We start from the raw sequence: 16592 nt of genomic DNA, 5'->3' as shown, positions 1-16592 counted from the left end.
AAAAATAAATATAAAACTCTAAAAAGTAAAAAAAATATGAAAGTGAAAGCAGTTTTTATTAAAATTAGCTGTACATATTATCAATAAAATTACCTTTTCTCATAGACTGATGATACAGATCAAAATTAGTGTGATAATTTTTAGGATGTTAAGCTTGTATTAAAATACAAATGATGACTCAATTGTTTCAATATCATTTTTATATGCTCACTAATGTACAAGAGAATTGAATACTTTAATTCTTTTGATTTTTAAGCCCAGAGTCTCAAGGTAAAAATGAAATAAAATAAAATGTTTTTCAAACAGAGAAAGGGCAGGCTCTACTACTCTAATACCAAACAGAAAAAAAAATTTATATAGCAAGATTAAATTTACATTATATAAGCACTTTACCTAATAAAGCCAAAGACCTTTTCTTATTTCTTCTTTTTTTAAAGATTTTATTTATTTATTTGAGAGAGAGATCAAGAGTACAAGCAGGGGGAGAGGCAGAGGGAGAGGGTGGAGTAGACTCCCCGCTGAGCAGGGAGCCTGATGCGGGGCTCCATCCCAGGACCTGAGACACTCGATCATGACCTGAGACACTTAATAGACTGAGCCACATAAGTACCCCTCTCTTATTTCTTGAAACATTTAACCTCCTTTTAAAGATTCAGAACTTAGGTGGCTCATTTATATAAGGCATGTGCATACAGACACAGGGTCATATGCCCAATTTGGCTGAGCAACCTTCCTATAACCTGTGACAAAGGATTTGCGCCTCATTTCCTGACCTGGGGTGCTCCCACATGCCTGTCCTCATGGAAAATGAAGCAGATCTTGCATGCATGATGTGACCTCACATCTTAAGATAATGTTATCTTCATTGTAACTGTAAGTTTTTTGTTCCATATTGATCAAATTCTTTATGATTAAAAGAAATCTGAGGGACACCTGGGTGGCTTAGTCAGTTAAGCGTCTGCCTTCGGCTTGGGTCATGATCCCGGGGATCGAGTCCTGCATTGGGCTCCCTGCTCAGCGGAGAATCTGTTTCTCCCTCTGCATGCTGCTCCCCTTGCTTGGGCTCTCTCTCTTTCTCAAAAAAGAAAAAAGAAAAAAACAAATAAAACAAATCTGAGAGGTAGAGAAGCTCACTAGTTAGGCAGTAGGGCGTGCAGGCAGACCAGAACTAGTAAGAGGCAGTCAAGAAACTAGAAGTACTATAGACCCGGACTGCTGAGGTTCAGCTCCTACCCTGAGACTCATGCGAACAACAATATTTTTAGCCATAACTACCCTATCTGCAAAATAGGAATGATGATCATAACATCCACCCCACAGGAGAGCACTATGACGAAACGAGAAATTAATAATTGCAAAACCCTTAGGAATTCCTCTGGCTCAGTGTATTCTAAGCCTGGTGATTTTCTAAATTTGCCAGATCATACTGAATCCGGCGAGGATCATTAAGACATTTAATTCCAAGCGTCTATAGCAAATCTGTGAGTCAGTTCTTAGATTAATATCTATTCCTCACAGCGATCTTTTATTACCAGCATTCACTCCTTCATGCAAGATATTTACTGAGCAACTGCTGTCATCTGTATGAATAAACAAATGTAGGAACAAAATATTTTCAACCGGGGTGATGTCCGAGAAGAAAATATGCCAAAGTTCCCTATCTTCGAGTTATCTTCTTCAAGTAATTCATAACAGTGCCTTTCTTGGCTGAGTTCCTGTTGTACTGGGAGTAGAAATCAGATCAAAGTCTTCGACTGACAACCTCAGTCGTAATTGCTTTTGATAGGTAATTCTTGTTCATTATATTTTGACTTTTGTTCTTAATTCCCTTAAACTTCACAGATACCTAAAGACCTAAAACTTGTTTACCATACAAATAGTGTAAAACTCACTGCATTCCTAATACGCAGTCTCTAATATATAAATGACCGCTGTGTGAAAAGGAACTGAAAATCATCTTTCTGTAACGTGGCTTCCTGTCATTTATGGATTGGCCACAGGCTAGTCCATCTTTTATTAATATTGGAAAAATAATCCCCACTATGTGTGAAATCAAAGGAAACCCTGTGGGTTTATCTCCTGATCTGTTTATTAAAGCATTAAACAGGTCTGATTTAGAGAGTGTTCTGATGCTTCCCACATATGGCATAACCCAAGTCTGTTTTCACTCTAATGAGAAAGGGTCCAAGGTGGGCATGCCTCGAGCCTTTCTTATCCTACCGTCCTGCTCTTATCCCCACTACCACAACTCCCCCAGCCCTCCATCTCTACACCAAAACTTATGAGGAAAGTCTTCTCTAATTTTCTAAGGTTTCTGCCAATTAAAGCCAGCTTGAGACAAATGAGATGAGAGTCAAGAAGCAAACTTTCCTCTTATTAGTCTACTCACGTTATCATAACCAAATGCTACCAACTGGGTGGCTCAGAAATACAGACAGCTCACAGTTCTGGAGCTTAGGGAAGTCCAAGATGAAAGTTCTGAAGGATTTGATTCTTGGTGGGGGGATTAGGAGGCTAGAGCTATGTTGTATGATTTTTTTTTTTTTTTACAAGGCCACTAATCCTAGGGGATTAGGACCCATCCTTATGCACTCATGTGACCTTCATTACCTCCTAAAAGCCCTATCTCCAAGTAAAATTGCACTGGAGGTTAAGGCTTCAACATATAAATTTGGGAGCATGCAATTCAATCCACGGTGCTCTCGAACATTATTGTAACCTTGTGAACAAAAAAGGAAGCGGCCTCTGTTTTGAACTATTGGACCATGATGGTGTAGATAGCTGAAGATACCAATCACAATAGTTTTCTTTTTCTTCAAGATTTTTTATTTACTTGACATAGAGTGCGAGTGAAACAGAGAGAGCACGTACAAGCAGGGGGAGCAGCAGAGGCAGACGGAGAAGCAGGCTCCCCACCTAGCAAGGCTGCATCCAGGATTCTGGGATCATGACCTGAGCCTAAGGCAGATGCTTAACAACTAAGCCATCCAGGCGCCTCCCACAATACCTTTTTTAGAAACCTGTGTGAAGAAAACATGGGGCAAACAGAAATGTGCATGAACACACAGCAGCAATACAAATGCTGTATGCCCTCTGATGATCAGATTTCTACTCCTAAATTCACTGAGATGTGTTTCTCCAGAGCAATGAAGAAATGCACAGAAATGGTTAGAAAAGACTAAGGAGTCCATCTGAGGACAGGACTTACGGAAACCGAAACAAATGCATGAAAACATATCTTCTCTATACCCCAATTCTTTGAACAATTAAACTTTACAATCTCTTAGCTCCCACGCCTGCTATTTCCCAGTTTCACGGTCAAGAAACAATTTTTCGTCCTGCAGCATCAAAGCCTTCATGCCTAGTTGATGTCTGCTTAGTCCTGCAGGAAGAACACAGACAGGACCACCATCTCCTCTTATGGAGCTGTTCTTGAGTTAAAAACATAATCAAAGTTCTTCTTGAGAAGCGCTTTGGTTTTCTTAACTGTTCCTGCTTTTTGTTCCGTTACTCACCTTTGTGATTACCCTCTAAATCCTTTTCAAATTCTCCATGCTCCTCCTGAGTAATGGAACCAATGTACTCATTAGGGTCTCATCAGTATTGAGCATAACAGCGGGATTAGCTCGCTATTTTTGAAAAGAGCCAGCAACACTGCCAAACAGGGAGGCATGAGAGTTCTTAGCTCACCTAAACTGCTAGTTCTTATTCTGTCTCTTTTTGTCTTATTTTGTCTTTCAAAATTATAACCAACCACAGGCCTTTAATTGTTTGGAATTATTATTACTTTGAGGTATTTTTAAAATCATCTCTAACTAGAGTTTAAATTCCAGAGTGTTGATTCTGTAACTTTAATTCTCTTAAACTCCATACTGCCCCCTATTGAGTCATGTGGCCTGAGCATATGCAGAATGTTCTGGACAACAAACGGTACCAAACGGTACCAACAAAGGTTTCTTCAAAAGACAGACGCCCCATTGTTTTTTCCTTGCCTGACTGATTCCAGTCTCTGAACACTTATCTCAAAGACGTATTTGTTTTGCTCAAGATGCCTAAGAGAGAGACCACCTTTCAGACTCAAGAGGAAGAACCTGGAACAGATTCCAGGAAACAAGCCTAGGGGGAACGGACATAAGATACTGATGACATCTGAATTTGCTAATTCACTCTGAGATATTTTCATCCCCTAAGGTCTCTTGCTTCAGGATCCCTGTCAAAACATTGAAATAAGTACACTTTGATTTTATTATTTCACAACTGATCTTTCTAGACACTTGGTCTTGGGGGAAAATCCTCAGATGATGTGCCTTGGGGAGCTGTAAGCCCTGAGTCTAAAAGTGGACATTCTACTTCACAACAAAATATGGAGAGAACCATGCAATCCACTAGTCCTATGCACACCCAAATTAGGAGATGTCAGCACGACTGAACAGAAAAGGCAAATACAACATAAAACATTTAGAGACCATTTAAAATTATGATTGACCATATTCTCCCTAGGAACAATATATAAAGCTTGAAATGGATGAATTACTATATGATGAGATCCCCAGGTGGACATGAGGGACACAGCGTAATGTCACTCTAATCTATCTTCAGATAATTGCTTAGTAGTTATTCCCTCCAGCTGACATTTTATTTAAATTAAACCTAATACATGGACTATATTATCTATGTCTCTTGGCTAAAGGATGAAAAGCTTGTAGCCTCTGACCTTTAAAATATTTTCTTTTTCTTTCTTTTTTTTGGTAGGAGTCAGGAAACTTATCTAAAAACATGTTGAGGAAGGTAAAATTCTTTGAGCAAAGGCAAGGCATATCCACCACATTTAAGAAAAATTACTCTTTGAAAGTTTTTAATCACATTTACCAATGTGTCTCTTCACAAGCCTGATGAGCTCTTCCTACAGGTTTCAAATGAAATCCAACTGCTTCCTGAAGATCTTGAGTCAGCACTTCAAGACCCTCCCTGCCCAGCTCCCAATTTGCCACCCTGAATGACTCCTTACCAGATCGGGACTATCTCATGGCTTCTCCGACCCCTGAGTGGCTTCCTCTAGCTGAGCAGCAAGGCCTCAGTCCTTAACAACTCCTACCCTAGCCTGGCAAATTTTCCTGAGTGATGCTGGTTCTTGAGCTCCTTTCGTCTCATGTAGAGCCCACTCTCTAAGCAAAGGTTTCTGCTTTCTGCTAGTCTTAGCTAGTGTCCAAACAATGTAATTAATTCAACATTGGGTACTTGATAGCTTCTCATCAAATCTTCGGATTCCTTTCTCTTGTATTACTCTGTGTGTGTGTATGCCTAGGTATTTTGTTACAAGGAGATGAATTAGAGATAATTCATGGATTACATATATTGTACGTGTGTGTGTGTGTGTGTGTGTTTAGGTATTTTGTTACAAGCAGATGAATTAGAGATAAATATATATTTAAAAATTACCAGTCACTACATGTCACACAAACATTATGAATTTTTAAGAATACTAACACAAACAACCATATGCAACTCTTTTAAATGGTGATCCTTTCCCAAAGCAGAGAGAAAATAATTTATTGTGAATTTCCATATAAGGGGTAATTTTTTTAGAAAAACAGTCCTATTTTTAAGTAACCTTTTTTTCTTAAGATGAGAAAGTACTTTTGCATGAAATATGCTCAATTTATGTTAATACAGCCCCTTCTTTTGGTGATTATTTTGTCTCATTGGGATCAACTTAGGAATTTCAAGTATTATATGTCCAAAAACTGGTGCTCACATTAAGTTGGAGAGACCAGTTGGAATGCGAATCCATGGCATTCTGGATGTTAGGGCAAAAAGGAAAAGAGAACCGAAGAAAAAGAGAACTCCACCCACCAGCACCTTCTCTCCCTCCGAGGGTGAGCTGACCCCTTGAATATGTTCCACAACCATGCTTAGCAGCATCAACATCCCTAGGGTTCTTGTCTCCGTCACGTTACATACTTTTGGGCTTGAATCGACACATAACAATAGAAAAGAACCTCAAATCTTCTCCAACCAGACAACTCCCTGATGCCCCTCCCAAATATTCCACTAGGAGTTCATCTAAGTACCTCATATTTTTTGCATTCAAACCCTAACTCAAGACCCCCCCTTCCACAAACTTGGCCCTCCTACCCCATATCCTACTCTATGAATGACGCCGAAACAGATCCTTGCATACTTAACAACCGTTCTCCCTGTTCTTGTAATAATAAGCCCCTTAGACTCTTAGCTGGTCTCACAGAGACCTTCCCAAAGAAAGAGACATATTCTGGTCTACACCTCACATCTCCGTAAATTATCGATAGATGTCACCCCTTCCCCCGTCTATTCTTCACAGAAAAGTCAGAATGATCCTTCTATAAAATCCTTAGATTATGTCTTTCAAAGGCTTCCCAGGTCAGTTTGTCTAGAATTCAAGGTCCTACAGTAGTCTACTTGGCCTTGCATGATCTGCTCCTTGTCCACCAATTTCGGATTTGATTCCGTTTTCTCATGGTTTTCCTACTCTCTAGCCCAGGCTCCTGACTCCTCCCTGCCGTGCTCTTCAACACTTACAGCACGCTCCTACCTCAGGGCCTTTGCTGATGCTGGTCCCTTGCCCTTCTTCTGGTCTCTCTTCCAATGTGACATTACTAAAAAGGACTTTTTGAACAATCTCTTTAAAAGAATGCTCTACCACACCCCTTTCCCACCAAGATTCTCCGTTGCTCTAATACCCTTACTAAGTCTGATCTCCCTGACCCTCAACATTTGATGTGTATCTCTGTACTTTCTCTCTCCTACTGTGACATGACATCCAAAAAGGCACAGCTTTTTGTTTTATTCTCTATCACAGCCTCAGTGCCTATGGATGTCTCACACAAAGCATGTAGCCATAAATGTCCCAGTTTTAAGATCCCTCCAAAAGAGGAAACATACGTTCTAGGAAGACATAGTGCAACTTATAGGACATTCCAAATACAAAATAATTTTACATTTGGGGACCGATTTTATGTTTTGTAACCCGCAGCATTATCAAAAATCTAATTTATAAGCCCTGCTATTTTACAATTCTTTTCATTCCAATTAAAAAAAATTCTAATCAGAGAAATTTACATTTTTATTCATGTTCTTATCACCTTTTTATGCAAATGTTTATTTAGCCCATGCCTGGTTGTAAATCCTTCTACGCACAGAGGAAATGCTGGAAGCTAAGGCAACAATTGGTCCTATTAGTATTTTATTACTCATCATTCTTCCTGCATGTTAAATGTGTGACGCTTCAACTAGAATCCTCCCCCCCAAAAAAAATTAACTGAGAAAAATCTCATTCTGTGTTTTTCAAGAAAACAAATTAGTAACATTCAAGCAGATCGCATTTTTACGCAATTGTTATTAAAAACTCCTGTGGAGAGAATTAAAGAGGTTTATGCTACTTTAAAACAAACCAGGACTAATATCTATCTATATCTGTTTATCTGTTCTCTTTATAATACAAATATATCTTCCAGAATATCTTTTAATTATTATTATATTCAACCTTTGGTTTTTGAGTTAATCTCCCCGCCCCTTTTCCTAAGATTTTATTTTTTAAGTCATCTTTATACCCAACCTGGGGCTGGAACTCACAACCAAGATCAAGATTTGCAGGGCCCTCCAAATGAGTCAACCAGGAGTTCCCTGTATATAACAACACTGTGTGTTGTTACATGACAAACGCAATCTAGTTTCAAAGTGAAGTTTCAGAACTAGTGAGAAAAATAACTTCATGTATCAAGGACTTCTAGAATTGTGCAGACATCATATCCATTCGGACCATCTACTTGGATACATCAGAAGCTCTTCAGCTGTTCACTAGTACGACTCTTTCTTTACCAGACTAGTATTTATAGCCACTCTGTAGTTTATATTTATAGTCACTCCACCTTTTCAGGTTTGTCCATATGACTCTAGCAAAGGTTCAAAAGATAAGTCACTTCCGATAGGAGTTTTTAGACTAGAACATCTCAACATGGCAGGGAAAAAATTAAGGACGAAAATATTGGCAAAGAAGAAGGAAGTAACCAGCCATTGCTTTAATAACATCAGGATGAGCTGCTAACAAAATACGAGCTTTCCTGGCCCTTTGACTTTGTCCAAATCCTTTAAAAATGATGCCCATCTCTCTGCTTCGGCAGAGCACATCAGATACAGTCTCTGATCTGATGAATTACCATTTTCATTGCTCATTATTTCATTTGTGTAGTTCACTGGCCAAGTCACTTCCTAGCTTGTGTCTAAAAGTAAAATGCATTGGAATTATTCATTCCACAAATTCCACAAATATTTACTAACATCTAATGTGGAGTCCAAACATGGAGGGTACTGGAAGACTGTATGTTTTGTTCTAAAATACTCACTCTCAAGAGTCAGCATGAAGTGCTAGGGGAATGAGATGAATAAGAAAAAGTCAGATATACTAGTAAATATCTGTGACAAAAGTGTATTTTTGGAGCCACTTGATATATTAAAACAAAATAAGACAAATATTGATAATGAACTTGGTATTATCAAGCACCATAGTGTGTCTGACCTATAACAAACACAGGATATATTTATCTTTCATATTCAATTTTTAAAGTTAATCTGGACCAACTGTAGGTCAGTTTTAGGGAAACTCTGATTAAAGAGACATCAAGGCAAATGAAAAAAAGTCATAGAAAATAGAAAGTGAACTACGCTTAACCCAAGGTTCATTTCAGGTACTATTAATTTCTCTCTCAATAGCTGTTTCATGTGGTGGCAATATGGTAGATTTTATAGAGATTTTAATCTTCCTCTGTCCAGAACCCAGAGACTCGGAGATGTAAGGAATTCGAAAAAAAATGGCTTTATATTATTTGAAAAGCTTTGCCTGCACTAATGTAAAACTCTAAAACATAAGGGGCATCGCTGCCTGAATCCTTTCAAATAAATTCCTAAAACAGCATGAAAAGAATCTGTGGCCTTATTAAAGCTCTATTCGCCAGAGAGAATTCTACACAAGACCAATCCACCTTGAGGACAAAAGGAAATGCAGGGGCATCTCCTAAGCACTGTCCTGTCTTGGGTCTCTAAGGACACTCAGTGTCTGTGTGTTTGTCTCTCTCCGTGTATTTTGTCCTCCTTCTCCCCCCGCCACCAAACAGAACTTTCGGAGAAAGATAGTACTGCGCAGGCATGCTATTTGGTTAAATTAGTTCCCCAAATGCACTTTAGCTTCATGGATGAAAATAATTTAGGGTAAAGAAGGTAGCTACATTGATAACCTCACCACTGGTCTCCATTACCTGAATGTCAAGTGCACATTTTTATTATGTTCTTAACGCATGCAGCTTCTTGAGCTTTTTAATAATGTAAATGGTGAAATGCCCAAGGTTCTATGTGGAAGACAAAAGCATGAAATAAAAGTTGGTTACGCCGTGTACAAGGGGCGCTGACACGGATCCAAGTTTCCACTCTGCAGCAAAGCACCTTACATTTATTGATTTCTTTTAAAATTCTGATTACAATAGCATCGCTATCCTTCAAAGGGTGTCCTTTTTGACGAAAGCATTTTGATTTCAACTTATCTCTGTCCCTTCCAATGGGAAGGGCAACATCTACAGGGATAGGTGTTTAGAATCTAAAGGAAAGATTTCAGTGGCTGAAACAGTGGTTTATAAAGTCACTGGATAGTCACCATGAGTGCATTAAGATCTCTGGTGCAGCTCAGATAAATACTGGATTTATCTTATTTATCAGTAAAAACAAAGGCCTGTATATCTGAGCCACAGATGAAATGATCCCAGCTATAACCATCACCTCCCCACCTAACAAACACATGCCCCAATCCTGTTATTCTGCCTAAAATTTACCACGATGGAGGGACATTTAATAAACTACAATGGGTGTGCCATAAAATTAATCTTATAATAGTGTCACTGACAAATTACGAAATCTCTTTGCTCCTGATTGTAACAAGATACCAGGAATGCTTAATTGCCAATTGGTGGGAGACCTCAATAACATTTTTAGCCTCGGAGTCACTGCCTGGAGGGGCAGGCAAGCAGAAGATTAGGCCGAGAACCGATGCACGGATGGAGGAAAATTGCCTCGGTATCTTCAGCTACACCTTCTAGGCACTTTGTTCCATTTGCTCCTAAAATTCAACAAAGCCTGAACTTGGTCTTCATCCCACCGAAACGTAAATGATCATTAGCAGTTTCCTTCATTACTGTTATTATTACTGAAGAGGTGTAAGCAGAACTGACCAGACACTTTCCTATTTATAAACAATCACGCTGGCTGTTGGGTGGAGAACGGATTGAATGGGGGACCAGAACAGAGCGAGAAGGTGATTTTGGGACCATTGCTGCACACTGATGAGACAAGGAAGTGATGGATGCCACGTGTACCTGGGGGGACGGGGTGTGCGTGAAAACTAACATAGAGATGAATGGAGATTTCCGAGCAGTGGTTTAAAACCCCAGCTGCACCTGTAAGTCATTTGAAGAGCTTTTTAAAAATTCCAAAGCTCCAGCTCCACTCTGAGATTTGGACTTAATTTTCTGGGTACAACCTGGGCACCTGCATCTTCTCACCCTGAGGGCTGAGAACCACCGAGTCTGGGCTAAACTTGAACAACTTGATGGGGTAGATGTGGAGAGGTTAAGTAGAGGGAATGTTCTCTTCTATGGCAACCAGATTTCTTAAAGAGTAAGTGGTTTAATTGCAGTGCCAGTGACAGAGAAAGAGGAGACTGGGGACCCAGATTTTTATGTGAACTCTCCTGGTTTTTTGACTTGGTAATTTTGAAAAACATATATATGTCTATTTTGTGTAGGTCACAAAACCCAACAAAAAGAAACAACCTGAAAAGGATCTGACATGTAGGTGACCAGTTGCAAATTCTGTTTAAATCAGGGAGTTAAACTCTAGTTATGGATTTCAGACGTTCACAGAATAATAGGAGTGAAATTCTTTGGAGACTCTTGGAAACATAATAATTAATTACCTGACCCTTCATTATGAATAAAGGTGACCTGGTGTACTTGATACACTGTAATCCTCCTTCCCTCCTCCCTCCCTTCCAAGTCGAGTTATAACACTCTTTGTAAAGCAACATAAAAAATTTTTCACAAGGTAGTGGGTTAAGTAGTAAAGCTAAGTCCTCATATCTGATTAACTCTCAAGTCTGTGCTGCTTCCCAAATGTGGTTTCCAGCACTTTTTTGGGGGGAGGCAGGGGAGTTACAGAGTTTTAATTTTGAAAATATAATTTACATAGATAGGAGTTATAAAAAATTTATGTCAGTATCTCAACAAAGCCTACCATATTCCTAATAATATTTTAAAATAAAGTTGAATACAAGAACGCAATGAATCTTGTAATCAAGGATCCTTTAGTGGTAACACCATACACACACACACGTGCACACACACATGCACACGCATTAGTTATCCAAATAGTCTGAATCGGATCACATCAAGAGTTACAGGGCTCATATCCTGTAAGAATTGAATTTTAGAACATTTCCTTCAGGAGAATTCATTATATAATGAAATTGTCAAATACTCTATACTTTGTTTCTTAAATCATATTTATATCGTGATACACCAAGGGAGTAATTGTCAAACCTCAGAGATGAAAGGATCACTTATTTATTCACACATGTAGTTATTTAGTTCATAATTTAGCATTCAGTTTTGTCTAAGCCTGGACTAATTTTTAGGAAAAAAAAAAGAAAAAAAAAGAAAAGACGTTTATACCTTTCTGTGACTCTTGAACTATAGATATTATAATCATAAACATACCAGAGGATCTGTCATATCTCAAATACTTGATTTCCATGAAATTGTAGATAACTCTTATTATTTTCAGAATCCCATGAGCATAGAATTTCCCCTCTTTCCTGGAATGAGATTATGCTTACTATGTATCACATAAGAAAGAAGATAAAGGGGTCTTTAGGAGGATGGAAAGTCATGCTATAAACATATACTTCTAAGCGGAAAAGACAAAGGTCATCTCTGACACAAAAATTTTACTCCTCAGGACATACTGCAATCTCAGTGAAGAACCAGAATGACAGGAACGGTTCCTGTTGCATCATAAATAGGATTCAAAACAACGGGGAAGCATCTGTGGAAAGTTTACATTACCTAATCCAGGTAGGATCCTCAAAGCAATCCAATTGACTAAGGACTCTGCTGTGCGCTGAATTTTTCTTGCAGGAAGAAAACAGGGGCCATGTCCCCAAGAAAGCTGAAGATCAAACAAATAAAGAAGGGGAAAATTAACCTAAATCAAAACAAAACATGAAGGAGGTTACTTGGATCACTAAACTGTGAGAGAGCATTTTATTTATTTTTTCCCCGTTTTATCAAGATATAACACAACGTACATCACAACATATGTTGTGAAATGATTACTGCTCTGAGTTTAGTTAGCAATCATCATCTCATACAGATATCTTAAAAACAAAGCAAAAAAGAAAAGAAAAATAATTTCTTTCTCCTGGTGATGAGAACTCTGAGGAAGTTTGTACCTTTGATCACCCTTCTTCTATTCCTCTAGAGATGGCATTTTAATTAAATGATAAATTCTATAAATAGAGATGTATGCCAGCATTTTCCAGATATTCATCAAGAAACTCTTTTCTTCTATAATACCTGTTGGCATCCTGCTGAATGAGTGAGTCATGTCAGCTATTGGGGGAACGATGAATTTGTGGAACCCACCTGTCCACACAAATATCACACCTGGCGGTCTCTGTCATAGGGTCTCATGCCCTCAGTCTGAAACTTCTAATAATTGGGAGTACCTTATTAGCCTTCCCCCTTAATATGTATACATAATGCATATATATATTTGTATTAAAAAGCTAAGTGTTGAAATTCCTTCCTAAGTTTTATAGCAAATGAGCAAAGAGTCACTCACCTAATTAATACAATTTGTTTTATGGCAACAAGTACGTGACATTCACGCATCATTTTGATCAGCCTTTACTGAGTGAATAAGATGAACCAGGTATTGGGTTGGAAACTGAGTAAGACTTGGTACTGCCTTCAAAAAGCCTGAGCCCAGTCAAATGGAAGAGGCCACATTAGATGGAGATCTTCTGATTACTTGCCCGACCATGGTACAGAGGGTCTTTAAGCTGAGTCTTGAAAGCTGAGTGGGAAAGTGGAAAACCGACAAAGGGACTTGGGGGCGGAAGGGAGGAGAAGGATATTCAAGCAGCCTGTTCAAATGCAGGAAGCTGTAAGGGAGAATGGCATGTTCCGAAAGCCGCCTTAATGGGCGTACAATAGTGTGAGGAAAATAGAACATACACAAACAAATGGCAGAACATCTTTTTATGGATTTCAATTACTATAAATCAGCCTGACAGGACTAACAAAGACACCTACCCCAACAAGTGTAGAGAATGTAACCCCTGTTCCAAAATCCTGTCTCATTCTGGCTTCACAACCGCTCTGTAAGGCAGGACAGTGGGACCCATGGTTGAGGGGAGACCGTGGTTGAGGGGTTTGCCCAAAGGACAAAGTCAGTCATGTAGACTGAGGCTGAAGTTGTGGGCCAGTCCTCCGTTGGCTGCAAGGAGAGGCTCCCCAGGTCAGGATTTGTCAGCAAGTGCATGTGGTACGATGAACATCATACGGTCATTCCAGTCACTGTCCTGTTTCATGTCAGGAGCTTTCTCGCTGCATGTGACAGAGGGGGCTCTGGGCACAAGGACACAGTCTCTAGCATCACCCTTCGTTTCCAGCCTCACGAATGCAAGTGTGGGTAGAAACACCAGATTGTGCTTCTAAGTGCGTACTTCTTCACCTGTGAGTTGGGATATGTTCGAGGCTACGTGTCTCTGTATGGCCCATAGCAGGCAGTGGTGGCTCCCGTGGGCTGCCCAGCCACAGTGGAAACACTGGTCATTCTGCCTAAACCCTGCTGGGATCCCTGAATTCCCTCTGTGGACTTAATTGTTATAGGAGCCTCCCTCAGGCTTGGTGGGATTTTGCAGTAGAAATAGTCAAGACTCAGTAGAAATCGTCAAACTTTGCTGCTGCCCTGTGAGGATGAAGGGCTTTGACGTCGGTAAGAAGTTGAAATTGTTGCATCCACTCAGAAAGAAGAGAGGTCAGCGCTCACTTGTGACAAAAATGGGGTGAGGGGGCACGGAGAAGGGGAGAAAGCGGGTGTAGCAATGCCAAAGTGAAGACGCCTTGTGTGTGGCACACAAAGTAAACGCTTATGTAAGAAATAAAAAATCAAAAGGAGCCTGTAGCATTTTCCAGAGGATGAGAAAGAAGTATGGCTACTGAGGCTGGAAGAGACTGCAGACAACGATTCCTCTCCTTCTCCCGCCTCCTGCTTTTCTCTTCAATAAAATCCCGAAGTGAAACTACTTAAACTATGACTTCCTCAGTTCGACTTCTCATCAGGAAGGTGAGAGACTGGAGTATTTTCTGGTAGCCCCCCAAATGCCTCGCCCTCATGGAAGAGGATAGCAACTTATATTTTCAGTGCTTTTCCGATCGAGAAATTATATGCTTGTTAACAGGCTTTCTCATACCCGATAATGTATTAGGAATTATTTTTGCTTTCAAGAAGAATATTTTCTTGGAAAGACAGCTCCTGCTACAAAGACCCTCAAAGTGGATACCAATTCCAGGCTACCACTGAGCAGTAATGCCTGGAAAATGGACACTGGAGGTATGTCAGACAATATCCAAATGATGGCATCATCCAGAATGCAGTTTCTAGCAATTGTCTTGCCTTTCAACTGCTTGACCTACTGTGCTTTTTACCACAGAAGGAAGCTTATTCTTGGGTGGGATGCAACAGATAGAGTATTAAGATAAAGTGTTTCTCAAAACCAAAAGAAAGTGGCAAAAAAATCAAAGTATCTTTGAGAAACCTAATGGAGGAAACCTGGAGAGAAGACATTTAATAGAGAAATTGGACTATCCACAGAATCCTAGAAGGAGTAATCTATAGGAAGACATCTGTGTCAAGTGTATCCCCCATTTGTTTGTGTGAAAACTTAGTTAACCCATGGGGTCTGACAGATCTGAGCTCAATGCTTTGCAATAGAATTCAGCACTTCCTGGCAAGACAGAGATCAGTTCCCTAGAAAACAATGAGCCCGCAAGGATGTAGACTCTGGAATGACAAAGCAGCTTCTATGAAACTCTGTACCAAGAGAATTGAGTGGGTAATCCGCACAAGAAGAAGTCAGGGGCAGGAGAATTGGTAGAGGAGATGAGGGAGGCAGAGAGCAAGGGAATAAGTAGTAATCATTCCCTGTGTGCTGCTAACACACGAGACATCTCTTAATTCACCAAATCATTTCAGTAACTTTATGAAGTGGGTCTCACTGTCATTAGTTCTTCATAAATGAAGAAACTGGCTTTTTTGAGAGGCTGATTGACAACAAGAAGGGGCCTAAGTTGGAATTTGAACCTGTGTTTTTCTGATATTTAAGTGATTTCCTTGATTAAGCCTCACTAATAATAAGGCTTATGTAAAGCCATACATAAACTTTAAAAATCGAAATAGCAATGAAAGAAATACAAATAAATAAAAAAAAGTGACGCAGAATATGTTAACTAAAATTATAAATCATAAAATATGAATGTAGATGAGATTCTTGGGAAAACAACCGATAAACTTGTATATTTCTGGTGGTACTATAGATGTGTACAGCCCATTGAATCCCCAATCTCACCTATATCCATATTGAGTCCCTAAATATATTTATATCCTTGGATTTAGTAATCTTACAAATTATCCAAAGTAACAATTCAAAATTAGAAAATGGCATACTTAGGAAAATGTTCACTGCAGCCTTATTCATTATAGTGAATAATGGAAACAATTTGTATATCCAATAGGGGAGAATCTAAAAAAATGTTGCTATATTAGCTCCACAGTACATTAAGTAACCATTAAAGTAACAAATAAGTGGCAATATGGAGAATGATAAAGAACACCGTATATAAAATTGTATGTTCTGATTATAAGTAGGAACAAAATATATATGTGAGTAAGTACTAGCTAGTGACCACAAAAAAGATAATAGTCATGCTAGGCTAGAGTAGCTATGAACACATTTAAGAAATCTTAATCCCCTTCTCACCGTATAATTTAAAACTGTACTCATTTAAAGTACCCATTGAATTAAAATACAGACCCACAAACACAATATCATCGGAGTATGTGTTCATGTGGTTAAATGGTTTCCAGCATCTATAATATTATTTTGTTACATCATTAACCATTTGATAGTGGAGGAAGAGGGAAGGAGATGCACTTTCTATGATGCCAGGATAAAATACACCTATTTTAACATAATGATGAAAATCAATTGTTTTTATATTATGGCAGTCCATGGAAAATTAGATAAGATTACGATTTGTTGACATAATTGTCAGTGTATATGATTTTTAAAAATTTTTAAATTTTTTTTAATAAACTGTATATGATTTTTTTTAAGACATCTATTTATTTATTTGACACAGAGAGAGAGAGATCACAAGTAGGCAGAGAGGCAGGCGGAGAGAGAGGAGGAAGCAGGCTCCCCGCTGAGCAAAGAGCCTGATGCGGGG

At 39.0% G+C, this 16592-nt stretch overlaps 1 protein-coding gene across 6 annotated transcripts in view; it reads right to left on the bottom strand.

The window, feature by feature from the left end:
* Positions 1-16592, bottom strand: part of CHRM3 (cholinergic receptor muscarinic 3) — a 506410-nt gene that overhangs the window by 218061 nt on the left and 271757 nt on the right. For 5 of the 6 annotated variants that reach the window (XM_047703265.1, XM_047703264.1, XM_047703263.1 and 2 more), the window contains one exon: positions 12144-12246. The exons of the other annotated variant lie outside the window; for it this stretch is intronic. The gene's annotated coding sequence lies outside the window, so the exon portion shown is untranslated. The remainder of the gene's footprint in view (positions 1-12143; positions 12247-16592) is intronic. 6 annotated transcript variants of the gene reach the window in all.

The sequence above is a fragment of the Lutra lutra genome, chromosome 14, assembly GCF_902655055.1.
Source record: "Lutra lutra chromosome 14, mLutLut1.2, whole genome shotgun sequence".
Classification (NCBI taxonomy): domain Eukaryota; kingdom Metazoa; phylum Chordata; class Mammalia; order Carnivora; family Mustelidae; genus Lutra; species Lutra lutra.
Note: the sequence above shows the minus strand (reverse complement) of the source record. Positions and strands in the feature narration are given on the sequence as shown.